This window comes from Phyllobates terribilis, unplaced genomic scaffold, assembly GCF_046119375.1.
Source record: "Phyllobates terribilis strain yellow unplaced genomic scaffold, ASM4611937v1 Scaffold_123__1_contigs__length_5148117, whole genome shotgun sequence".
Lineage (NCBI taxonomy): Eukaryota > Metazoa > Chordata > Amphibia > Anura > Dendrobatidae > Phyllobates > Phyllobates terribilis.
The window spans coordinates 1,713,090-1,736,896 of NW_027362883.1; the positions used below are offsets into that span (position 1 = coordinate 1,713,090).

General features: G+C 44.0%; 14 non-coding genes and 1 pseudogene across 14 annotated transcripts; all 15 read left to right on the plus strand.

Moving 5' to 3' along the window:
• The first annotated feature begins 29 nt into the window (after positions 1-29).
• On the plus strand, positions 30-220 carry LOC141201921 (U2 spliceosomal RNA). Its single transcript, XR_012273210.1, has one exon. It is a non-coding gene; the product is annotated as a U2 spliceosomal RNA (small nuclear RNA).
• Positions 221-1,335: 1,115 nt separating this feature from the next.
• LOC141202197 (U2 spliceosomal RNA) lies at positions 1,336-1,526 on the plus strand. The gene has a single exon (XR_012273479.1). It is a non-coding gene; the product is annotated as a U2 spliceosomal RNA (small nuclear RNA).
• Positions 1,527-2,641: 1,115 nt separating this feature from the next.
• On the plus strand, positions 2,642-2,832 carry LOC141201922 (U2 spliceosomal RNA). The gene has a single exon (XR_012273211.1). It is a non-coding gene; the product is annotated as a U2 spliceosomal RNA (small nuclear RNA).
• A 1,115-nt stretch (positions 2,833-3,947) lies between these two features.
• On the plus strand, positions 3,948-4,138 carry LOC141202357 (U2 spliceosomal RNA). Its single transcript, XR_012273632.1, has one exon. It is a non-coding gene; the product is annotated as a U2 spliceosomal RNA (small nuclear RNA).
• Positions 4,139-5,253: 1,115 nt separating this feature from the next.
• On the plus strand, positions 5,254-5,444 carry LOC141201923 (U2 spliceosomal RNA). The gene has a single exon (XR_012273212.1). It is a non-coding gene; the product is annotated as a U2 spliceosomal RNA (small nuclear RNA).
• A 1,118-nt stretch (positions 5,445-6,562) lies between these two features.
• LOC141201924 (U2 spliceosomal RNA) lies at positions 6,563-6,753 on the plus strand. Its single transcript, XR_012273213.1, has one exon. It is a non-coding gene; the product is annotated as a U2 spliceosomal RNA (small nuclear RNA).
• A 1,115-nt stretch (positions 6,754-7,868) lies between these two features.
• Positions 7,869-8,059, plus strand: LOC141201926 (U2 spliceosomal RNA). The gene has a single exon (XR_012273215.1). It is a non-coding gene; the product is annotated as a U2 spliceosomal RNA (small nuclear RNA).
• Positions 8,060-9,168: 1,109 nt separating this feature from the next.
• On the plus strand, positions 9,169-9,284 carry LOC141202690 (U2 spliceosomal RNA; annotated as a pseudogene).
• Positions 9,285-9,808: 524 nt separating this feature from the next.
• LOC141202479 (U2 spliceosomal RNA) lies at positions 9,809-9,994 on the plus strand. Its single transcript, XR_012273751.1, has one exon. It is a non-coding gene; the product is annotated as a U2 spliceosomal RNA (small nuclear RNA).
• A 1,115-nt stretch (positions 9,995-11,109) lies between these two features.
• Positions 11,110-11,300, plus strand: LOC141201927 (U2 spliceosomal RNA). Its single transcript, XR_012273216.1, has one exon. It is a non-coding gene; the product is annotated as a U2 spliceosomal RNA (small nuclear RNA).
• Positions 11,301-12,415: 1,115 nt separating this feature from the next.
• Positions 12,416-12,606, plus strand: LOC141201928 (U2 spliceosomal RNA). Its single transcript, XR_012273217.1, has one exon. It is a non-coding gene; the product is annotated as a U2 spliceosomal RNA (small nuclear RNA).
• A 1,118-nt stretch (positions 12,607-13,724) lies between these two features.
• LOC141201929 (U2 spliceosomal RNA) lies at positions 13,725-13,915 on the plus strand. The gene has a single exon (XR_012273218.1). It is a non-coding gene; the product is annotated as a U2 spliceosomal RNA (small nuclear RNA).
• Positions 13,916-15,030: 1,115 nt separating this feature from the next.
• On the plus strand, positions 15,031-15,221 carry LOC141201930 (U2 spliceosomal RNA). Its single transcript, XR_012273219.1, has one exon. It is a non-coding gene; the product is annotated as a U2 spliceosomal RNA (small nuclear RNA).
• A 1,115-nt stretch (positions 15,222-16,336) lies between these two features.
• Positions 16,337-16,527, plus strand: LOC141201931 (U2 spliceosomal RNA). The gene has a single exon (XR_012273220.1). It is a non-coding gene; the product is annotated as a U2 spliceosomal RNA (small nuclear RNA).
• A 1,115-nt stretch (positions 16,528-17,642) lies between these two features.
• Positions 17,643-17,833, plus strand: LOC141201932 (U2 spliceosomal RNA). Its single transcript, XR_012273221.1, has one exon. It is a non-coding gene; the product is annotated as a U2 spliceosomal RNA (small nuclear RNA).
• The last annotated feature ends 5,974 nt before the right edge of the window (positions 17,834-23,807 follow it).

Consider the following 23,807-nt stretch of genomic DNA (forward strand, 5'->3'; position numbering starts at 1 on the left):
GGCTCCGTAGTTTGAAACCAATTCTGGTTATCGCTTCTCGGCCTTTTGGCTAAGATCAAGTGTAGTATCTGTTCTTATCAGTTTAATATCTGATACGTCCCCTATCTGGGGACCATATATTAAATGGATTTTTAGAACAGGGAGATGGAAAAAGAGCTTGCTCTGTCCACTCCACGCATTGACCTGGTATTGCAGTATCTCCAGGACCGGTGCACCCCTTCTTTAATGCAGTTTCTAAAATCAGAAAGAATTGAATTCAATGTTTTTTGTTCATTTTGCTTGTTTGTCGGATTTTGGGATGGACTCTTTGGCTTTGCTTTTCTTCTCCTCATTGGATTTTTCATGTTCAAAGTTGCAGAAGCCAGATTACAAGCTCATTTTGGTTCAACTTCAGCAACTGTGCATTGCATTGCCATGTAATGTGATGCAATGCTATCTTTCTAGCTCTCCCTTTTTACTTCCTTTTGGATAAACAGACATATTAGGCAAGCATTTTGGAGCTTTCACCTAAATAACTACAGGTGGTGAGATAAGCTGCACAATATAATTGACCTTTCAGTATATTGTTGCACACACACCATCTATTTAGCAAATGCCCTTGTTATCAACAGCAGCCTTTTAAACTCACCTGAGCTAACAGGTATGTGCGCTGGTTACTCTGCTGCGCTTAAAATTTCTTTTTTGGTTTGCTACAATGCCTTTTCTGAAACGTTGTCTCCTTCTGCTGGAACACTGACTTCTTTCATTTAATGCCTGCAGACTATAAAAGAGAACCCAACCCAAAAAGTTTGGTTGATTAGTCTGTGGCATTCTGTTAAACTGTTGCTTATGGCGGTCTCTGTGAGCTTCTCAGCGACATTCAGCCAGCCAGGTATCCTGCCTGCAGTAGATGGAATGTGGCAATGGAACGCTGGCTGCGCGTGTCATAATAGGCTCTGAGCCTTTATATACCTGTGCACAGCAGCAGCCACCTTCAGTCTGCTGCTGGACAGCCAGCAGCAGCAGCAGCAGGAGAGGTATGTAATCGGGAGCCCTCCTGCTAAGGGTAGACAGCTGCTCGTTCCACCCCACCCCCCGCCTTAATTGGTTCTCCTCCCTTCCAACGGTGTTGAGGCGGGTGGGAACAGCAGGGGGTGAAGGTGCTGTGTTTAAAGAGGTGGAGTTATGCAGATCTAAAACGCGTGGATTGCAGCAGCAGCAAGCCGAAAAGTGCAGGCATGTAAGGGATCTAGAGGTTGACAACATGTCTTCTTAACGGGAGTCCAGGAGCTCATCTCCACAAATGGACTTTTCAGGATCCTTGGGTGGCTCCGTAGTTTGAAACCAATTCTGGTTATCGCTTCTCGGCCTTTTGGCTAAGATCAAGTGTAGTATCTGTTCTTATCAGTTTAATATCTGATACGTCCCCTATCTGGGGACCATATATTAAATGGATTTTTAGAACAGGGAGATGGAAAAAGAGCTTGCTCTGTCCACTCCACGCATTGACCTGGTATTGCAGTATCTCCAGGACCGATGCACCCCTTCTTTAATGCAGTTTCTAAAATCAGAAAGAATTGAATTCAATGTTTTTTGTTCATTTTGCTTGTTTGTCGGATTTTGGGATGGACTCTTTGGCTTTGCTTTTCTTCTCCTCATTGGATTTTTCATGTTCAAAGTTGCAGAAGCCAGATTACAAGCTCATTTTGGTTCAACTTCAGCAACTGTGCATTGCATTGCCATGTAATGTGATGCAATGCTATCTTTCTAGCTCTCCCTTTTTACTTCCTTTTGGATAAACAGACATATTAGGCAAGCATTTTGGAGCTTTCACCTAAATAACTACAGGTGGTGAGATAAGCTGCACAATATAATTGACCTTTCAGTATATTGTTGCACACACACCATCTATTTAGCAAATGCCCTTGTTATCAACAGCAGCCTTTTAAACTCACCTGAGCTAACAGGTATGTGCGCTGGTTACTCTGCTGCGCTTAAAATTTCTTTTTTGGTTTGCTACAATGCCTTTTCTGAAACGTTGTCTCCTTCTGCTGGAACACTGACTTCTTTCATTTAATGCCTGCAGACTATAAAAGAGAACCCAACCCAAAAAGTTTGGTTGATTAGTCTGTGGCATTCTGTTAAACTGTTGCTTATGGCGGTCTCTGTGAGCTTCTCAGCGACATTCAGCCAGCCAGGTATCCTGCCTGCAGTAGATGGAATGTGGCAATGGAACGCTGGCTGCGCGTGTCATAATAGGCTCTGAGCCTTTATATACCTGTGCACAGCAGCAGCCACCTTCAGTCTGCTGCTGGACAGCCAGCAGCAGCAGCAGCAGGAGAGGTATGTAATCGGGAGCCCTCCTGCTAAGGGTAGACAGCTGCTCGTTCCACCCCACCCCCCGCCTTAATTGGTTCTCCTCCCTTCCAACGGTGTTGAGGCGGGTGGGAACAGCAGGGGGTGAAGGTGCTGTGTTTAAAGAGGTGGAGTTATGCAGATCTAAAACGCGTGGATTGCAGCAGCAGCAAGCCGAAAAGTGCAGGCATGTAAGGGATCTAGAGGTTGACAACATGTCTTCTTAACGGGAGTCCAGGAGCTCATCTCCACAAATGGACTTTTCAGGATCCTTGGGTGGCTCCGTAGTTTGAAACCAATTCTGGTTATCGCTTCTCGGCCTTTTGGCTAAGATCAAGTGTAGTATCTGTTCTTATCAGTTTAATATCTGATACGTCCCCTATCTGGGGACCATATATTAAATGGATTTTTAGAACAGGGAGATGGAAAAAGAGCTTGCTCTGTCCACTCCACGCATTGACCTGGTATTGCAGTATCTCCAGGACCGGTGCACCCCTTCTTTAATGCAGTTTCTAAAATCAGAAAGAATTGAATTCAATGTTTTTTGTTCATTTTGCTTGTTTGTCGGATTTTGGGATGGACTCTTTGGCTTTGCTTTTCTTCTCCTCATTGGATTTTTCATGTTCAAAGTTGCAGAAGCCAGATTACAAGCTCATTTTGGTTCAACTTCAGCAACTGTGCATTGCATTGCCATGTAATGTGATGCAATGCTATCTTTCTAGCTCTCCCTTTTTACTTCCTTTTGGATAAACAGACATATTAGGCAAGCATTTTGGAGCTTTCACCTAAATAACTACAGGTGGTGAGATAAGCTGCACAATATAATTGACCTTTCAGTATATTGTTGCACACACACCATCTATTTAGCAAATGCCCTTGTTATCAACAGCAGCCTTTTAAACTCACCTGAGCTAACAGGTATGTGCGCTGGTTACTCTGCTGCGCTTAAAATTTCTTTTTTGGTTTGCTACAATGCCTTTTCTGAAACGTTGTCTCCTTCTGCTGGAACACTGACTTCTTTCATTTAATGCCTGCAGACTATAAAAGAGAACCCAACCCAAAAAGTTTGGTTGATTAGTCTGTGGCATTCTGTTAAACTGTTGCTTATGGCGGTCTCTGTGAGCTTCTCAGCGACATTCAGCCAGCCAGGTATCCTGCCTGCAGTAGATGGAATGTGGCAATGGAACGCTGGCTGCGCATGTCATAATAGGCTCTGAGCCTTTATATACCTGTGCACAGCAGCAGCCACCTTCAGTCTGCTGCTGGACAGCCAGCAGCAGCAGCAGCAGGAGAGGTATGTAATCAGGAGCCCTCCTGCTAAGGGTAGACAGCTGCTCGTTCCACCCCACCCCCCGCCTTAATTGGTTCTCCTCCCTTCCAACGGTGTTGAGGCGGGTGGGAACAGCAGGGGGTGAAGGTGCTGTGTTTAAAGAGGTGGAGTTATGCAGATCTAAAACGCGTGGATTGCAGCAGCAGCAAGCCGAAAAGTGCAGGCATGTAAGGGATCTAGAGGTTGACAAAATGTCTTCTTAACGGGAGTCCAGGAGCTCATCTCCACAAATGGACTTTTCAGGATCCTTGGGTGGCTCCGTAGTTTGAAACCAATTCTGGTTATCGCTTCTCGGCCTTTTGGCTAAGATCAAGTGTAGTATCTGTTCTTATCAGTTTAATATTTGATACGTCCCCTATCTGGGGACCATATATTAAATGGATTTTTAGAACAGGGAGATGGAAAAAGAGCTTGCTCTGTCCACTCCACGCATTGACCTGGTATTGCAGTATCTCCAGGACCGGTGCACCCCTTCTTTAATGCAGTTTCTAAAATCAGAAAGAATTGAATTCAATGTTTTTTGTTCATTTTGCTTGTTTGTCGGATTTTGGGATGGACTCTTTGGCTTTGCTTTTCTTCTCCTCATTGGATTTTTCATGTTCAAAGTTGCAGAAGCCAGATTACAAGCTCATTTTGGTTCAACTTCAGCAACTGTGCATTGCATTGCCATGTAATGTGATGCAATGCTATCTTTCTAGCTCTCCCTTTTTACTTCCTTTTGGATAAACAGACATATTAGGCAAGCATTTTGGAGCTTTCACCTAAATAACTACAGGTGGTGAGATAAGCTGCACAATATAATTGACCTTTCAGTATATTGTTGCACACACACCATCTATTTAGCAAATGCCCTTGTTATCAACAGCAGCCTTTTAAACACACCTGAGCTAACAGGTATGTGCGCTGGTTACTCTGCTGCGCTTAAAATTTCTTTTTTGGTTTGCTACAATGCCTTTTCTGAAACGTTGTCTCCTTCTGCTGGAACACTGACTTCTTTCATTTAATGCCTGCAGACTATAAAAGAGAACCCAACCCAAAAAGTTTGGTTGATTAGTCTGTGGCATTCTGTTAAACTGTTGCTTATGGCGGTCTCTGTGAGCTTCTCAGCGACATTCAGCCAGCCAGGTATCCTGCCTGCAGTAGATGGAATGTGGCAATGGAACGCTGGCTGCGCGTGTCATAATAGGCTCTGAGCCTTTATATACCTGTGCACAGCAGCAGCCACCTTCAGTCTGCTGCTGGACAGCCAGCAGCAGCAGCAGCAGGAGAGGTATGTAATGAGGAGCCCTCCTGCTAAGGGTAGACAGCTGCTCGTTCCACCCCACCCCCCGCCTTAATTGGTTCTCCTCCCTTCCAACGGTGTTGAGGCGGGTGGGAACAGCAGGGGGTGAAGGTGCTGTGTTTAAAGAGGTGGAGTTATGCAGATCTAAAACGCGTGGATTGCAGCAGCAGCAAGCCGAAAAGTGCAGGCATGTAAGGGATCTAGAGGTTGACAACATGTCTTCTTAACGGGAGTCCAGGAGCTCATCTCCACAAATGGACTTTTCAGGATCCTTGGGTGGCTCCGTAGTTTGAAACCAATTCTGGTTATCGCTTCTCGGCCTTTTGGCTAAGATCAAGTGTAGTATCTGTTCTTATCAGTTTAATATCTGATACGTCCCCTATCTGGGGACCATATATTAAATGGATTTTTAGAACAGGGAGATGGAAAAAGAGCTTGCTCTGTCCACTCCACGCATTGACCTGGTATTGCAGTATCTCCAGGACCGGTGCACCCCTTCTTTAATGCAGTTTCTAAAATCAGAAAGAATTGAATTCAATGCTTTTTGTTCATTTTGCTTGTTTGTCGGATTTTGGGATGGACTCTTTGGCTTTGCTTTTCTTCTCCTCATTGGATTTTTCATGTTCAAAGTTGCAGAAGCCAGATTACAAGCTCATTTTGGTTCAACTTCAGCAACTGTGCATTGCATTGCCATGTAATGTGATGCAATGCTATCTTTCTAGCTCTCCCTTTTTACTTCCTTTTGGATAAACAGACATATTAGGCAAGCATTTTGGAGCTTTCACCTAAATAACTACAGGTGGTGAGATAAGCTGCACAATATAATTGACCTTTCAGTATATTGTTGCACACACACCATCTATTTAGCAAATGCCCTTGTTATCAACAGCAGCCTTTTAAACTCACCTGAGCTAACAGGTATGTGCGCTGGTTACTCTGCTGCGCTTAAAATTTCTTTTTTGGTTTGCTACAATGCCTTTTCTGAAACGTTGTCTCCTTCTGCTGGAACACTGACTTCTTTCATTTAATGCCTGCAGACTATAAAAGAGAACCCAACCCAAAAAGTTTGGTTGATTAGTCTGTGGCATTCTGTTAAACTGTTGCTTATGGCGGTCTCTGTGAGCTTCTCAGCGACATTCAGCCAGCCAGGTATCCTGCCTGCAGTAGATGGAATGTGGCAATGGAACGCTGGCTGCGCGTGTCATAATAGGCTCTGAGCCTTTATATACCTGTGCACAGCAGCAGCCACCTTCAGTCTGCTGCTGGACAGCCAGCAGCAGCAGCAGCAGCAGGAGAGGTATGTAATCAGGAGCCCTCCTGCTAAGGGTAGACAGCTGCTCGTTCCACCCCACCCCCCGCCTTAATTGGTTCTCCTCCCTTCCAACGGTGTTGAGGCGGGTGGGAACAGCAGGGGGTGAAGGTGCTGTGTTTAAAGAGGTGGAGTTATGCAGATCTAAAACGCGTGGATTGCAGCAGCAGCAAGCCGAAAAGTGCAGGCATGTAAGGGATCTAGAGGTTGACAACATGTCTTCTTAACGGGAGTCCAGGAGCTCATCTCCACAAATGGACTTTTCAGGATCCTTGGGTGGCTCCGTAGTTTGAAACCAATTCTGGTTATCGCTTCTCGGCCTTTTGGCTAAGATCAAGTGTAGTATCTGTTCTTATCAGTTTAATATCTGATACGTCCCCTATCTGGGGACCATATATTAAATGGATTTTTAGAACAGGGAGATGGAAAAAGAGCTTGCTCTGTCCACTCCACGCATTGACCTGGTATTGCAGTATCTCCAGGACCGGTGCACCCCTTCTTTAATGCAGTTTCTAAAATCAGAAAGAATTGAATTCAATGTTTTTTTTTCATTTTGCTTGTTTGTCGGATTTTGGGATGGACTCTTTGGCTTTGCTTTTCTTCTCCTCATTGGATTTTTCATGTTCAAAGTTGCAGAAGCCAGATTACAAGCTCATTTTGGTTCAACTTCAGCAACTGTGCATTGCATTGCCATGTAATGTGATGCAATGCTATCTTTCTAGCTCTCCCTTTTTACTTCCTTTTGGATAAACAGACATATTAGGCAAGCATTTTGGAGCTTTCACCTAAATAACTACAGGTGGTGAGATAAGCTGCACAATATAATTGACCTTTCAGTATATTGTTGCACACACACCATCTATTTAGCAAATGCCCTTGTTATCAACAGCAGCCTTTTAAACTCACCTGAGCTAACAGGTATGTGCGCTGGTTACTCTGCTGCGCTTAAAATTTCTTTTTTGGTTTGCTACAATGCCTTTTCTGAAACGTTGTCTCCTTCTGCTGGAACACTGACTTCTTTCATTTAATGCCTGCAGACTATAAAAGAGAACCCAACCCAAAAAGTTTGGTTGATTAGTCTGTGGCATTCTGTTAAACTGTTGCTTATGGCGGTCTCTGTGAGCTTCTCAGCGACATTCAGCCAGCCAGGTATCCTGCCTGCAGTAGATGGAATGTGGCAATGGAACGCTGGCTGCGCGTGTCATAATAGGCTCTGAGCCTTTATATACCTGTGCACAGCAGCAGCCACCTTCAGTCTGCTGCTGGACAGCCAGCAGCAGCAGCAGCAGGAGAGGTATGTAATCAGGAGCCCTCCTGCTAAGGGTAGACAGCTGCTCGTTCCACCCCACCCCCCGCCTTAATTGGTTCTCCTCCCTTCCAACGGTGTTGAGGCGGGTGGGAACAGCAGGGGGTGAAGGTGCTGTGTTTAAAGAGGTGGAGTTATGCAGATCTAAAACGCGTGGATTGCAGCAGCAGCAAGCCGAAAAGTGCAGGCATGTAAGGGATCTAGAGGTTGACAACATGTCTTCTTAACGGGAGTCCAGGAGCTCATCTCCACAAATGGACTTTTCAGGATCCTTGGGTGGCTCCGTAGTTTGAAACCAATTCTGGTTATCGCTTCTCGGCCTTTTGGCTAAGATCAAGTGTAGTATCTGTTCTTATCAGTTTAATATCTGATACGTCCCCTATCTGGGGACCATATATTAAATGGATTTTTAGAACAGGGAGATGGAAAAAGAGCTTGCTCTGTCCACTCCACGCATTGACCTGGTATTGCAGTATCTCCAGGACCGGTGCACCCCTTCTTTAATGCAGTTTCTAAAATCAGAAAGAATTGAATTCAATGTTTTTTGTTCATTTTGCTTGTTTGTCGGATTTTGGGATGGACTCTTTGGCTTTGCTTTTCTTCTCCTCATTGGATTTTTCATGTTCAAAGTTGCAGAAGCCAGATTACAAGCTCATTTTGGTTCAACTTCAGCAACTGTGCATTGCATTGCCATGTAATGTGATGCAATGCTATCTTTCTAGCTCTCCCTTTTTACTTCCTTTTGGATAAACAGACATATTAGGCAAGCATTTTGGAGCTTTCACCTAAATAACTACAGGTGGTGAGATAAGCTGCACAATATAATTGACCTTTCAGTATATTGTTGCACACACACCATCTATTTAGCAAATGCCCTTGTTATCAACAGCAGCCTTTTAAACTCACCTGAGCTAACAGGTATGTGCGCTGGTTACTCTGCTGCGCTTAAAATTTCTTTTTTGGTTTGCTACAATGCCTTTTCTGAAACGTTGTCTCCTTCTGCTGGAACACTGACTTCTTTCATTTAATGCCTGCAGACTATAAAAGAGAACCCAACCCAAAAAGTTTGGTTGATTAGTCTGTGGCATTCTGTTAAACTGTTGCTTATGGCGGTCTCTGTGAGCTTCTCAGCGACATTCAGCCAGCCAGGTATCCTGCCTGCAGTAGATGGAATGTGGCAATGGAACGCTGGCTGCGCGTGTCATAATAGGCTCTGAGCCTTTATATACCTGTGCACAGCAGCAGCCACCTTCAGTCTGCTGCTGGACAGCCAGCAGCAGCAGGAGAGGTATGTAATCAGGAGCCCTCCTGCTAAGGGTAGACAGCTGCTCGTTCCACCCCACCCCCCGCCTTAATTGGTTCTCCTCCCTTCCAACGGTGTTGAGGCGGGTGGGAACAGCAGGGGGTGAAGGTGCTGTGTTTAAAGAGGTGGAGTTATGCAGATCTAAAACGCGTGGATTGCAGCAGCAGCAAGCCGAAAAGTGCAGGCATGTAAGGGATCTAGAGGTTGACAACATGTCTTCTTAACGGGAGTCCAGGAGCTCATCTCCACAAATGGACTTTTCAGGATCCTTGGGTGGCTCCTTAGTTTGAAACCAATTCTGGTTATCGCTTCTCGGCCTTTTGGCTAAGATCAAGTGTAGTATCTTTTGAAAAGGCAGTTTTGTCCTTGGGCTGCCCTAGTAAATTGATGCATATTACACACTGGTTTGGTGCACTTGTTAGTACGCCAGGTGGCTCATAGAGTTATCTGATGGAAAACATGGCCCTCCAGGATCGAAGTCACTAGGCTGGGTAAGTGTGAGGGCTTTGGAGCAATGTGCCCCAGGAGTAGGCGCCCTGGTGGGAGTCCAAGCTTACTGGGACTGGGAACCCCAGAAAGACTTGGCTTCGTAGCACGCCGCACCTTTGCCAATCATACTTTCTGAGCAACCCCCCCTATTCCTGGCCTCCGGGCTAGGAAGGGGAATTTTTATAAACCCGGTCGGAGGTCCGGTCAGCTTTGGGCTGAGAAACCAACACAGGCTCCAGCTCCACTAGGGTGGCAGCCTAGATGGAAGCTGGGAGCACGAAAACGGCTCTTCTCCGGCTTCGGCTAGGGAGAGCATCGGAGATCCCTGACCCTCGCTGTGGCCTTCTGGCTCGGAGGGATGGGGATGGTTTATTGGGGACCCTCTCCTCCGGGAAGGGTCCACATGAATCCTCGCCTCGTGCGCTGTTTTGGTGTGACTTCGGTCACATTTTTCAGTGCCTTGGATGCAGCTTCAATCAAAAAAAAAATCTGTTCTTATCAGTTTAATATCTGATACGTCCCCTATCTGGGGACCATATATTAAATGGATTTTTAGAACAGGGAGATGGAAAAAGAGCTTGCTCTGTCCACTCCACGCATTGACCTGGTATTGCAGTATCTCCAGGACCGGTGCACCCCTTCTTTAATGCAGTTTCTAAAATCAGAAAGAATTGAATTCAATGTTTTTTGTTCATTTTGCTTGTTTGTCGGATTTTGGGATGGACTCTTTGGCTTTGCTTTTCTTCTCCTCATTGGATTTTTCATGTTCAAAGTTGCAGAAGCCAGATTACAAGCTCATTTTGGTTCAACTTCAGCAACTGTGCATTGCATTGCCATGTAATGTGATGCAATGCTATCTTTCTAGCTCTCCCTTTTTACTTCCTTTTGGATAAACAGACATATTAGGCAAGCATTTTGGAGCTTTCACCTAAATAACTACAGGTGGTGAGATAAGCTGCACAATATAATTGACCTTTCAGTATATTGTTGCACACACACCATCTATTTAGCAAATGCCCTTGTTATCAACAGCAGCCTTTTAAACTCACCTGAGCTAACAGGTATGTGCGCTGGTTACTCTGCTGCGCTTAAAATTTCTTTTTTGGTTTGCTACAATGCCTTTTCTGAAACGTTGTCTCCTTCTGCTGGAACACTGACTTCTTTCATTTAATGCCTGCAGACTATAAAAGAGAACCCAACCCAAAAAGTTTGGTTGATTAGTCTGTGGCATTCTGTTAAACTGTTGCTTATGGCGGTCTCTGTGAGCTTCTCAGCGACATTCAGCCAGCCAGGTATCCTGCCTGCAGTAGATGGAATGTGGCAATGGAACGCTGGCTGCGCGTGTCATAATAGGCTCTGAGCCTTTATATACCTGTGCACAGCAGCAGCCACCTTCAGTCTGCTGCTGGACAGCCAGCAGCAGCAGCAGCAGGAGAGGTATGTAATCAGGAGCCCTCCTGCTAAGGGTAGACAGCTGCTCGTTCCACCCCACCCCCCGCCTTAATTGGTTCTCCTCCCTTCCAACGGTGTTGAGGCGGGTGGGAACAGCAGGGGGTGAAGGTGCTGTGTTTAAAGAGGTGGAGTTATGCAGATCTAAAACGCGTGGATTGCAGCAGCAGCAAGCCGAAAAGTGCAGGCATGTAAGGGATCTAGAGGTTGACAATATGTCTTCTTAACGGGAGTCCAGGAGCTCATCTCCACAAATGGACTTTTCAGGATCCTTGGGTGGCTCCGTAGTTTGAAACCAATTCTGGTTATCGCTTCTCGGCCTTTTGGCTAAGATCAAGTGTAGTATCTGTTCTTATCAGTTTAATATCTGATACGTCCCCTATCTGGGGACCATATATTAAATGGATTTTTAGAACAGGGAGATGGAAAAAGAGCTTGCTCTGTCCACTCCACGCATTGACCTGGTATTGCAGTATCTCCAGGACCGGTGCACCCCTTCTTTAATGCAGTTTCTAAAATCAGAAAGAATTGAATTCAATGTTTTTTGTTCATTTTGCTTGTTTGTCGGATTTTGGGATGGACTCTTTGGCTTTGCTTTTCTTCTCCTCATTGGATTTTTCATGTTCAAAGTTGCAGAAGCCAGATTACAAGCTCATTTTGGTTCAACTTCAGCAACTGTGCATTGCATTGCCATGTAATGTGATGCAATGCTATCTTTCTAGCTCTCCCTTTTTACTTCCTTTTGGATAAACAGACATATTAGGCAAGCATTTTGGAGCTTTCACCTAAATAACTACAGGTGGTGAGATAAGCTGCACAATATAATTGACCTTTCAGTATATTGTTGCACACACACCATCTATTTAGCAAATGCCCTTGTTATCAACAGCAGCCTTTTAAACTCACCTGAGCTAACAGGTATGTGCGCTGGTTACTCTGCTGCGCTTAAAATTTCTTTTTTGGTTTGCTACAATGCCTTTTCTGAAACGTTGTCTCCTTCTGCTGGAACACTGACTTCTTTCATTTAATGCCTGCAGACTATAAAAGAGAACCCAACCCAAAAAGTTTGGTTGATTAGTCTGTGGCATTCTGTTAAACTGTTGCTTATGGCGGTCTCTGTGAGCTTCTCAGCGACATTCAGCCAGCCAGGTATCCTGCCTGCAGTAGATGGAATGTGGCAATGGAACGCTGGCTGCGCGTGTCATAATAGGCTCTGAGCCTTTATATACCTGTGCACAGCAGCAGCCACCTTCAGTCTGCTGCTGGACAGCCAGCAGCAGCAGCAGCAGGAGAGGTATGTAATCAGGAGCCCTCCTGCTAAGGGTAGACAGCTGCTCGTTCCACCCCACCCCCCGCCTTAATTGGTTCTCCTCCCTTCCAACGGTGTTGAGGCGGGTGGGAACAGCAGGGGGTGAAGGTGCTGTGTTTAAAGAGGTGGAGTTATGCAGATCTAAAACGCGTGGATTGCAGCAGCAGCAAGCCGAAAAGTGCAGGCATGTAAGGGATCTAGAGGTTGACAACATGTCTTCTTAACGGGAGTCCAGGAGCTCATCTCCACAAATGGACTTTTCAGGATCCTTGGGTGGCTCCGTAGTTTGAAACCAATTCTGGTTATCGCTTCTCGGCCTTTTGGCTAAGATCAAGTGTAGTATCTGTTCTTATCAGTTTAATATCTGATACGTCCCCTATCTGGGGACCATATATTAAATGGATTTTTAGAACAGGGAGATGGAAAAAGAGCTTGCTCTGTCCACTCCACGCATTGACCTGGTATTGCAGTATCTCCAGGACCGGTGCACCCCTTCTTTAATGCAGTTTCTAAAATCAGAAAGAATTGAATTCAATGTTTTTTGTTCATTTTGCTTGTTTGTCGGATTTTGGGATGGACTCTTTGGCTTTGCTTTTCTTCTCCTCATTGGATTTTTCATGTTCAAAGTTGCAGAAGCCAGATTACAAGCTCATTTTGGTTCAACTTCAGCAACTGTGCATTGCATTGCCATGTAATGTGATGCAATGCTATCTTTCTAGCTCTCCCTTTTTACTTCCTTTTGGATAAACAGACATATTAGGCAAGCATTTTGGAGCTTTCACCTAAATAACTACAGGTGGTGAGATAAGCTGCACAATATAATTGACCTTTCAGTATATTGTTGCACACACACCATCTATTTAGCAAATGCCCTTGTTATCAACAGCAGCCTTTTAAACTCACCTGAGCTAACAGGTATGTGCGCTGGTTACTCTGCTGCGCTTAAAATTTCTTTTTTGGTTTGCTACAATGCCTTTTCTGAAACGTTGTCTCCTTCTGCTGGAACACTGACTTCTTTCATTTAATGCCTGCAGACTATAAAAGAGAACCCAACCCAAAAAGTTTGGTTGATTAGTCTGTGGCATTCTGTTAAACTGTTGCTTATGGCGGTCTCTGTGAGCTTCTCAGCGACATTCAGCCAGCCAGGTATCCTGCCTGCAGTAGATGGAATGTGGCAATGGAACGCTGGCTGCGCGTGTCATAATAGGCTCTGAGCCTTTATATACCTGTGCACAGCAGCAGCCACCTTCAGTCTGCTGCTGGACAGCCAGCAGCAGCAGCAGCAGCAGGAGAGGTATGTAATCAGGAGCCCTCCTGCTAAGGGTAGACAGCTGCTCGTTCCACCCCACCCCCCGCCTTAATTGGTTCTCCTCCCTTCCAACGGTGTTGAGGCGGGTGGGAACAGCAGGGGGTGAAGGTGCTGTGTTTAAAGAGGTGGAGTTATGCAGATCTAAAACGCATGGATTGCAGCAGCAGCAAGCCGAAAAGTGCAGGCATGTAAGGGATCTAGAGGTTGACAACATGTCTTCTTAACGGGAGTCCAGGAGCTCATCTCCACAAATGGACTTTTCAGGATCCTTGGGTGGCTCCGTAGTTTGAAACCAATTCTGGTTATCGCTTCTCGGCCTTTTGGCTAAGATCAAGTGTAGTATCTGTTCTTATCAGTTTAATATCTGATACGTCCCCTATCTGGGGACCATATATTAAATGGATTTTTAGAACAGGGAGATGGAAAAAGAGCTTGCTCTGTCCACTCCACGCATTGACCTGGTATTGCAGTATCTCCAGGACCGGTGCACCCCTTCTTTAATGCAGTTTCTAAAATCAGAAAGAATTGAATTCAATGTTTTTTTTTCATTTTGCTTGTTTGTCGGATTTTGGGATGGACTCTTTGGCTTTGCTTTTCTTCTCCTCATTGGATTTTTCATGTTCAAAGTTGCAGAAGCCAGATTACAAGCTCATTTTGGTTCAACTTCAGCAACTGTGCATTGCATTGCCATGTAATGTGATGCAATGCTATCTTTCTAGCTCTCCCTTTTTACTTCCTTTTGGATAAACAGACATATTAGGCAAGCATTTTGGAGCTTTCACCTAAATAACTACAGGTGGTGAGATAAGCTGCACAATATAATTGACCTTTCAGTATATTGTTGCACACACACCATCTATTTAGCAAATGCCCTTGTTATCAACAGCAGCCTTTTAAACTCACCTGAGCTAACAGGTATGTGCGCTGGTTACTCTGCTGCGCTTAAAATTTCTTTTTTGGTTTGCTACAATGCCTTTTCTGAAACGTTGTCTCCTTCTGCTGGAACACTGACTTCTTTCATTTAATGCCTGCAGACTATAAAAGAGAACCCAACCCAAAAAGTTTGGTTGATTAGTCTGTGGCATTCTGTTAAACTGTTGCTTATGGCGGTCTCTGTGAGCTTCTCAGCGACATTCAGCCAGCCAGGTATCCTGCCTGCAGTAGATGGAATGTGGCAATGGAACGCTGGCTGCGCGTGTCATAATAGGCTCTGAGCCTTTATATACCTGTGCACAGCAGCAGCCACCTTCAGTCTGCTGCTGGACAGCCAGCAGCAGCAGCAGCAGGAGAGGTATGTAATCAGGAGCCCTCCTGCTAAGGGTAGACAGCTGCTCGTTCCACCCCACCCCCCGCCTTAATTGGTTCTCCTCCCTTCCAACGGTGTTGAGGCGGGTGGGAACAGCAGGGGGTGAAGGTGCTGTGTTTAAAGAGGTGGAGTTATGCAGATCTAAAACGCGTGGATTGCAGCAGCAGCAAGCCGAAAAGTGCAGGCATGTAAGGGATCTAGAGGTTGACAACATGTCTTCTTAACGGGAGTCCAGGAGCTCATCTCCACAAATGGACTTTTCAGGATCCTTGGGTGGCTCCGTAGTTTGAAACCAATTCTGGTTATCGCTTCTCGGCCTTTTGGCTAAGATCAAGTGTAGTATCTGTTCTTATCAGTTTAATATCTGATACGTCCCCTATCTGGGGACCATATATTAAATGGATTTTTAGAACAGGGAGATGGAAAAAGAGCTTGCTCTGTCCACTCCACGCATTGACCTGGTATTGCAGTATCTCCAGGACCGGTGCACCCCTTCTTTAATGCAGTTTCTAAAATCAGAAAGAATTGAATTCAATGTTTTTTGTTCATTTTGCTTGTTTGTCGGATTTTGGGATGGACTCTTTGGCTTTGCTTTTCTTCTCCTCATTGGATTTTTCATGTTCAAAGTTGCAGAAGCCAGATTACAAGCTCATTTTGGTTCAACTTCAGCAACTGTGCATTGCATTGCCATGTAATGTGATGCAATGCTATCTTTCTAGCTCTCCCTTTTTACTTCCTTTTGGATAAACAGACATATTAGGCAAGCATTTTGGAGCTTTCACCTAAATAACTACAGGTGGTGAGATAAGCTGCACAATATAATTGACCTTTCAGTATATTGTTGCACACACACCATCTATTTAGCAAATGCCCTTGTTATCAACAGCAGCCTTTTAAACTCACCTGAGCTAACAGGTATGTGCGCTGGTTACTCTGCTGCGCTTAAAATTTCTTTTTTGGTTTGCTACAATGCCTTTTCTGAAACGTTGTCTCCTTCTGCTGGAACACTGACTTCTTTCATTTAATGCCTGCAGACTATAAAAGAGAACCCAACCCAAAAAGTTTGGTTGATTAGTCTGTGGCATTCTGTTAAACTGTTGCTTATGGCGGTCTCTGTGAGCTTCTCAGCGACATTCAGCCAGCCAGGTATCCTGCCTGCAGTAGATGGAATGTGGCAATGGAACGCTGGCTGCGCGTGTCATAATAGGCTCTGAGCCTTTATATACCTGTGCACAGCAGCAGCCACCTTCAGTCTGCTGCTGGACAGCCAGCAGCAGCAGCAGCAGGAGAGGTATGTAATCAGGAGCCCTCCTGCTAAGGGTAGACAGCTGCTCGTTCCACCCCACCCCCCGCCTTAATTGGTTCTCCTCCCTTCCAACGGTGTTGAGGCGGGTGGGAACAGCAGGGGGTGAAGGTGCTGTGTTTAAAGAGGTGGAGTTATGCAGATCTAAAACGCGTGGATTGCAGCAGCAGCAAGCCGAAAAGTGCAGGCATGTAAGGGATCTAGAGGTTGACAATATGTCTTCTTAACGGGAGTCCAGGAGCTCATCTCCACAAATGGACTTTTCAGGATCCTTGGGTGGCTCCGTAGTTTGAAACCAATTCTGGTTATCGCTTCTCGGCCTTTTGGCTAAGATCAAGTGTAGTATCTGTTCTTATCAGTTTAATATCTGATACGTCCCCTATCTGGGGACCATATATTAAATGGATTTTTAGAACAGGGAGATGGAAAAAGAGCTTGCTCTGTCCACTCCACGCATTGACCTGGTATTGCAGTATCTCCAGGACCGGTGCACCCCTTCTTTAATGCAGTTTCTAAAATCAGAAAGAATTGAATTCAATGTTTTTTGTTCATTTTGCTTGTTTGTCGGATTTTGGGATGGACTCTTTGGCTTTGCTTTTCTTCTCCTCATTGGATTTTTCATGTTCAAAGTTGCAGAAGCCAGATTACAAGCTCATTTTGGTTCAACTTCAGCAACTGTGCATTGCATTGCCATGTAATGTGATGCAATGCTATCTTTCTAGCTCTCCCTTTTTACTTCCTTTTGGATAAACAGACATATTAGGCAAGCATTTTGGAGCTTTCACCTAAATAACTACAGGTGGTGAGATAAGCTGCACAATATAATTGACCTTTCAGTATATTGTTGCACACACACCATCTATTTAGCAAATGCCCTTGTTATCAACAGCAGCCTTTTAAACTCACCTGAGCTAACAGGTATGTGCGCTGGTTACTCTGCTGCGCTTAAAATTTCTTTTTTGGTTTGCTACAATGCCTTTTCTGAAACGTTGTCTCCTTCTGCTGGAACACTGACTTCTTTCATTTAATGCCTGCAGACTATAAAAGAGAACCCAACCCAAAAAGTTTGGTTGATTAGTCTGTGGCATTCTGTTAAACTGTTGCTTATGGCGGTCTCTGTGAGCTTCTCAGCGACATTCAGCCAGCCAGGTATCCTGCCTGCAGTAGATGGAATGTGGCAATGGAACGCTGGCTGCGCGTGTCATAATAGGCTCTGAGCCTTTATATACCTGTGCACAGCAGCAGCCACCTTCAGTCTGCTGCTGGACAGCCAGCAGCAGCAGCAGCAGGAGAGGTATGTAATCAGGAGCCCTCCTGCTAAGGGTAGACAGCTGCTCGTTCCACCCCACCCCCCGCCTTAATTGGTTCTCCTCCCTTCCAACGGTGTTGAGGCGGGTGGGAACAGCAGGGGGTGAAGGTGCTGTGTTTAAAGAGGTGGAGTTATGCAGATCTAAAACGCGTGGATTGCAGCAGCAGCAAGCCGAAAAGTGCAGGCATGTAAGGGATCTAGAGGTTGACAACATGTCTTCTTAACGGGAGTCCAGGAGCTCATCTCCACAAATGGACTTTTCAGGATCCTTGGGTGGCTCCGTAGTTTGAAACCAATTCTGGTTATCGCTTCTCGGCCTTTTGGCTAAGATCAAGTGTAGTATCTGTTCTTATCAGTTTAATATCTGATACGTCCCCTATCTGGGGACCATATATTAAATGGATTTTTAGAACAGGGAGATGGAAAAAGAGCTTGCTCTGTCCACTCCACGCATTGACCTGGTATTGCAGTATCTCCAGGACCGGTGCACCCCTTCTTTAATGCAGTTTCTAAAATCAGAAAGAATTGAATTCAATGTTTTTTGTTCATTTTGCTTGTTTGTCGGATTTTGGGATGGACTCTTTGGCTTTGCTTTTCTTCTCCTCATTGGATTTTTCATGTTCAAAGTTGCAGAAGCCAGATTACAAGCTCATTTTGGTTCAACTTCAGCAACTGTGCATTGCATTGCCATGTAATGTGATGCAATGCTATCTTTCTAGCTCTCCCTTTTTACTTCCTTTTGGATAAACAGACATATTAGGCAAGCATTTTGGAGCTTTCACCTAAATAACTACAGGTGGTGAGATAAGCTGCACAATATAATTGACCTTTCAGTATATTGTTGCACACACACCATCTATTTAGCAAATGCCCTTGTTATCAACAGCAGCCTTTTAAACTCACCTGAGCTAACAGGTATGTGCGCTGGTTACTCTGCTGCGCTTAAAATTTCTTTTTTGGTTTGCTACAATGCCTTTTCTGAAACGTTGTCTCCTTCTGCTGGAACACTGACTTCTTTCATTTAATGCCTGCAGACTATAAAAGAGAACCCAACCCAAAAAGTTTGGTTGATTAGTCTGTGGCATTCTGTTAAACTGTTGCTTATGGCGGTCTCTGTGAGCTTCTCAGCGACATTCAGCCAGCCAGGTATCCTGCCTGCAGTAGATGGAATGTGGCAATGGAACGCTGGCTGCGCGTGTCATAATAGGCTCTGAGCCTTTATATACCTGTGCACAGCAGCAGCCACCTTCAGTCTGCTGCTGGACAGCCAGCAGCAGCAGCAGCAGGAGAGGTATGTAATCAGGAGCCCTCCTGCTAAGGGTAGACAGCTGCTCGTTCCACCCCACCCCCCGCCTTAATTGGTTCTCCTCCCTTCCAACGGTGTTGAGGCGGGTGGGAACAGCAGGGGGTGAAGGTGCTGTGTTTAAAGAGGTGGAGTTATGCAGATCTAAAACGCGTGGATTGCAGCAGCAGCAAGCCGAAAAGTGCAGGCATGTAAGGGATCTAGAGGTTGACAACATGTCTTCTTAACGGGAGTCCAGGAGCTCATCTCCACAAATGGACTTTTCAGGATCCTTGGGTGGCTCCGTAGTTTGAAACCAATTCTGGTTATCGCTTCTCGGCCTTTTGGCTACGATCAAGTGCTTTATTGCAGGAGATTGTGGTTGAAGGGCACTCGGGTACCCCTCTCCTTGGCCTGGCAGGATCGTCCACTTTGGTGGACTTAACCTGCTTGCTGCTATTAGGGAGAGGGCTTAGTCCCAGGGTAACGAGTTGCGATCCCCCAGCTTCCAGGTGTTTTTCGCTGCAAGAACACTGGGAGCGCAGATTGCAAGCGGCTGCAATTTGCAACCTTGTTGCGTTTTTCCATGGAGGTTGACCCTAACCTCGTGCCTCTTTATGCGAGGCTAAAAAACTCTATCCGAGTTCACTTCACGGCGGGTGGCTCGGATATGAGGAAATTAGGGTATGTAGTCCAGGACGTGCTCAGGAACCTTCTTGGCGTACAAAGGAATGAAATTCTCTCCATCCAGGATTATCCCAGAAGAGGTGACTATGACATCACATTCACCGGAGAAGGTATTTTTAGAGATGTACTAGAAAAGTTAAAAAAAGTTGAAAATAGTCCTGTTTTGAAAGGGATACAAATTGTTGAGCACGTCCTGGATGAGGTAAGACTGGTTATTGTAAAAATATTTTCGCCCTTTGTTTCTGCTCCAGAAGTAATGTCATTTCTAGCAATTTATTTTAAAAGTGTTAAATGTATTGGGAAGATATTAAACGAATATAACATATGGACATCTAAGTGGAAATTCCTTGTGAAGTGTACAAGAGATCCAAATACACCAGGTGGTATACGGCTCCCCCCTGCCCGTTTCAAAATTGGGCAAACAAATGGGGATTTCTTCTTTTCTGGGATGCCAGTATATTGCAGAAATTGTGGGCGCTATGGTCATTCAAAAGAAAACTGTCATGTATCATGTAGAAATTGTGCTAGTGAAGAACATGAGACAAAAGAATGCCCTAAGGAAAAGAAATGCAGTTTTTGCCAGACTCCAGGTCACTTTTATTTTTCTTGCCCTCACAGATTTCGGGAAGATGAGCAAAAGGGGAAGTCCAAGACGTCCGACCAAGGACCAAAAGATCAGACCACCCCTCAGGAGGAGGAACAACAACCTGGAGCCTCTGGAGACAATAAGGGAGTACCAAATAGTGAAGTGTCTCCAGAGTCTATGACAGGTAAAATACCAAATCCCAAAACCTGGCTGCAGGACCTGCGGGAGTCCAAAAGGAGGGCTGAGAAGGAGCAGAAGGGCACTACTGGTAAGGTCAAAAGGGACCGGCAAAAGGCCAACACAGAAGCCCATGCCCAGTCTGGGTCTCCTAGTGCTGAGGGCGCTGAGTGGATAAAGGTGGGTCCTAAGAAAAAGAAAAAGGGTGGTTCGGAGGAGGCAGCAGGAGGTGAACAGATGGACACTTCTCCAGAAGGGGACGTGGACGCTGGACCCTCAGGGGTTTCGGTCTCCGCTGCTACAGGTGGGGACCGGGATCTTGCTGCCTCTGAAGAGTCAGAGGCTCTGCCTTGTGCGCAACCTCCTCCTATAGGACGACCTTCTACAGGTCAAACAGGGGCGGCGGAACCCCTCGGGGACCCACCTGATGAGGAACTGCATGGCCAGCCAATGGAGACCCAGCGGGTTCTGCCAGCCAGCCCTCCGAGCTATGCCAGTGTAGCGTCGGGTTTATATAAATGTGGTAATCTTTCCTCCTCCACGGAGACTCTCGTGACGATACTATCAGATGAGGAGGGAGGCGCAAGCCCAGTGGTCTGATCAGGTTCATCGGACAGGTAAATCCGTTGCTCTTAGTTACCTAATTAAAATTTCTACATTTTCTAATGATGGCTGAACTCAAAGGTATTTCCCTTAACGTGAGAGGCATAAAATCTAACACGAGAAGAACTGCTCTTTTTAATTTTTTTACGTGTTTTACTGCATCTGTATTTTTTCTGCAAGAATGTAATATCCCACATGAAATGTCATATCAAAAATATAAAGATGAGTGGAAGTGTGGGCCATCTGTCTGGTCCGGATCGAATGCTGCAGGATCAGCGGGTGTAGCCATACTTTTTAAAGGGAACGTTTTAATTGATTTTATTCAGGTAATTTTACCAGGTCGTATTTTATTAGTGAAAGCTTTTATTGATGGTATTAGATGGCAGTTTTTAAATTTTTATGGATCCCCAGAGAAAAATGAAAGAGCCGAAATGCTTGATCTTTTACCATTATTTATTAATAACTCTGAACCTTTTATCTTAGCAGGGGATTTTAATTGTGTTTTAAAAGGTGAAAACCGGCGCTCCAGCTCTGTAAGCAGGAACTACGATAAAACCTCAGGTATGCTACATGATATAGTCAAAGATGCTAAATTGATAGACATATATAAAGAGTGTCATAGTGACAGCACAGAGGACGCCGGTTTCACTTGGAGCAATGCTAATTGTAGCTCTAGGATTGATTTTATTTTTGGTTCAGATAAAACAATACCTGCCAAATGTGAAGTTTTAACTAATATATTTTCAGACCATAAACTTTTATCCTTTACCATAAAAGTAAATGACAACAAAAAATGTGGTAAGAAAAGCTGGAAAATGAACGTATCCCTTTTAACCGACCCGCAGATTTTATCAGATTTTATTGAGTTTTATAGGAAATGTAGAAAAGGGAAAAAAACAAATGAGACTATGAGTGTATGGTGGGATAGAATGAAAGTAAAAATAAAAGACTTTTTTATTAAAAAGAGTATATGTAGAGCCAAAGAAAAATATGAAGAATATAGAATTTTAAATACCCGCCTACAAACATTATTTAAGCTCAGAGACAATGGGATAGATGTACAAGTTGATATTTCAAACTTAAAAGAAGAGATTTCAAAATGGCTAGAACAAAAAGGAAAAGAGATAATTTTTCGTTCTAGAGTACAACATATAGAAGAAAATGAAAAGTGTTCCAGATATTTTTTTAGGAAAAATAAAAAAGAAAAAGTGATAATTGACCATATAGATGGTGAGAATAATCTAAAAAATATGCTGGGTAAAGTTGAGGTTTTTTTTTCTAATCTTTTTAATGGAAAAAATATAGATAATAAATTAATGGATGATTCGCTGCAAGGACTAACAGCTGTTTTAGATCCCGCATCCCAAGAGTTTTTATCCCAAGTTTTAACGGAACAAGAAGTGTTAAAAACTATTAAAAGTTTTAAAACTGGAAAGGTCCCTGGTCCTGATGGCATCCCAATAGAATTTTATGTATGTTTTTATGATATTTTAAAAGATGATTTGTTTTATTTGTTTACTGAGGTTTTTAATAATAAGGTTTTATTAAATTCCTGGAAGAAAGGTGAAGTCTCCCTCCTATACAAAAAAGGCGATAAATCAAAATTAGAAAACTGGAGACCAATAACACTTTTAATTTGTGACTATAAAATAATGGCTAAAATTTGTGCAAATCGTCTAAAAGAAGTCATCAGCAAAGTTATTCATTCTAATCAAGTGTGTGGGGTGCCAGGGCGCAGTATATGGGACAATCTGAATTTAGTGAAAGACTGTATTGAGGATGTGAAAGACAGAAAGGGGAAAATGGCGATTTTATCTATTGATTTTGAAAAAGCATTTGACCGTGTCTCACACTTTTATCTTTTTAAAGTTTTAGAGAAAATGGGCATACCAGAAGGGTTTTTACTATCGCTTAAAGCATTTTACAAGGATTGTACAAGTAAGATTTTAGTGAATGATTTTAAGACACAAGAGGTATTTTTACGGTCAGGGGTGAAACAGGGATGCCCTCTGTCCCCCCTACTGCTTATCTGTGCACTGGAACCAATGTTATGTGCAATACGCCAAAATAAACAGATATGCGGTGTCCCTCTGCCTGGAAGCGGTGGTTTGGAGGCCAAGGTTGTAGGCTACATGGATGACGTGGCGGTCTTGTGTACAGATGCACCATCACTTACGGCCACTCTCCATCAAGTGCAATCCTTTTGTCTAGCTTCTGGTTTTAAAATCAATTTTAATAAGTGTAACATTTTAAGTGTTGGGGGGATGATTTTACGTGATGTACCAATTAATGTCTCCGAATCCATTTCCATTTTAGGTATATCATTCACTGAAAATAATGATGGTTATAATAGTTGGGAAACAGTTACACAGAAAGTAAATACGAAAATATGTATGTGGAACATGAGGAGACTTACAATGGAGGGTAAAGTATTGGTTTTAAAGATGGTGATTTTACCTCTTTTATTGTATCTTAGCATGGTTTTCCCCCCGCCTGTTAATGTTTTAAAAAAGATAACCAAAACCTGTTTTACCTTCTTTTGGAACTCAAAAATGGAAAAGCTGAAAAGAGAAATCGTGATGAAATCAAAAGTAAAAGGTGGTAAAGATTTTCCAGATTTTAATAGGTTTCTTTTAATCCATCTGTTCGTTTACTGTTTTAATGCCCTTTTTAAGAATCACTATTGGTCCTTTTTTATGCGTTTTAATACAGGATTTTTTATGAGAAAGTTTGGATGGTATGAAGTTAATATATCTGTGCCCCATGCTTTTAATTTGTCGACGCATTATGAGATTTTAAGGAAAATAGTGTCCGATTTTAATTTAGGGACTAAAAAAATAGAGGAATTAAGAAATAGTAAGAAACTAATTAAAGAAATACGTAAAAGTGAGGAAATATGTAATGTTGACAGATATGATGATGACAAATCTATGTCTATCTGGAAAATGATTAACGTTTTTTATCTTTTTAATGAACAGAGAGATCTGGCTTGGAGTTGCATGCACCGCTGTCTTCCTTGCCGGGCATTCCAATACAGAAGAGGATTTGTGAGGTCTGCCATCTGCCCAAGAGCCGGATGCCAAGACGAGGAAACGGTGGAACATCTATTATGGACATGTAATTTTGCAAAGGAT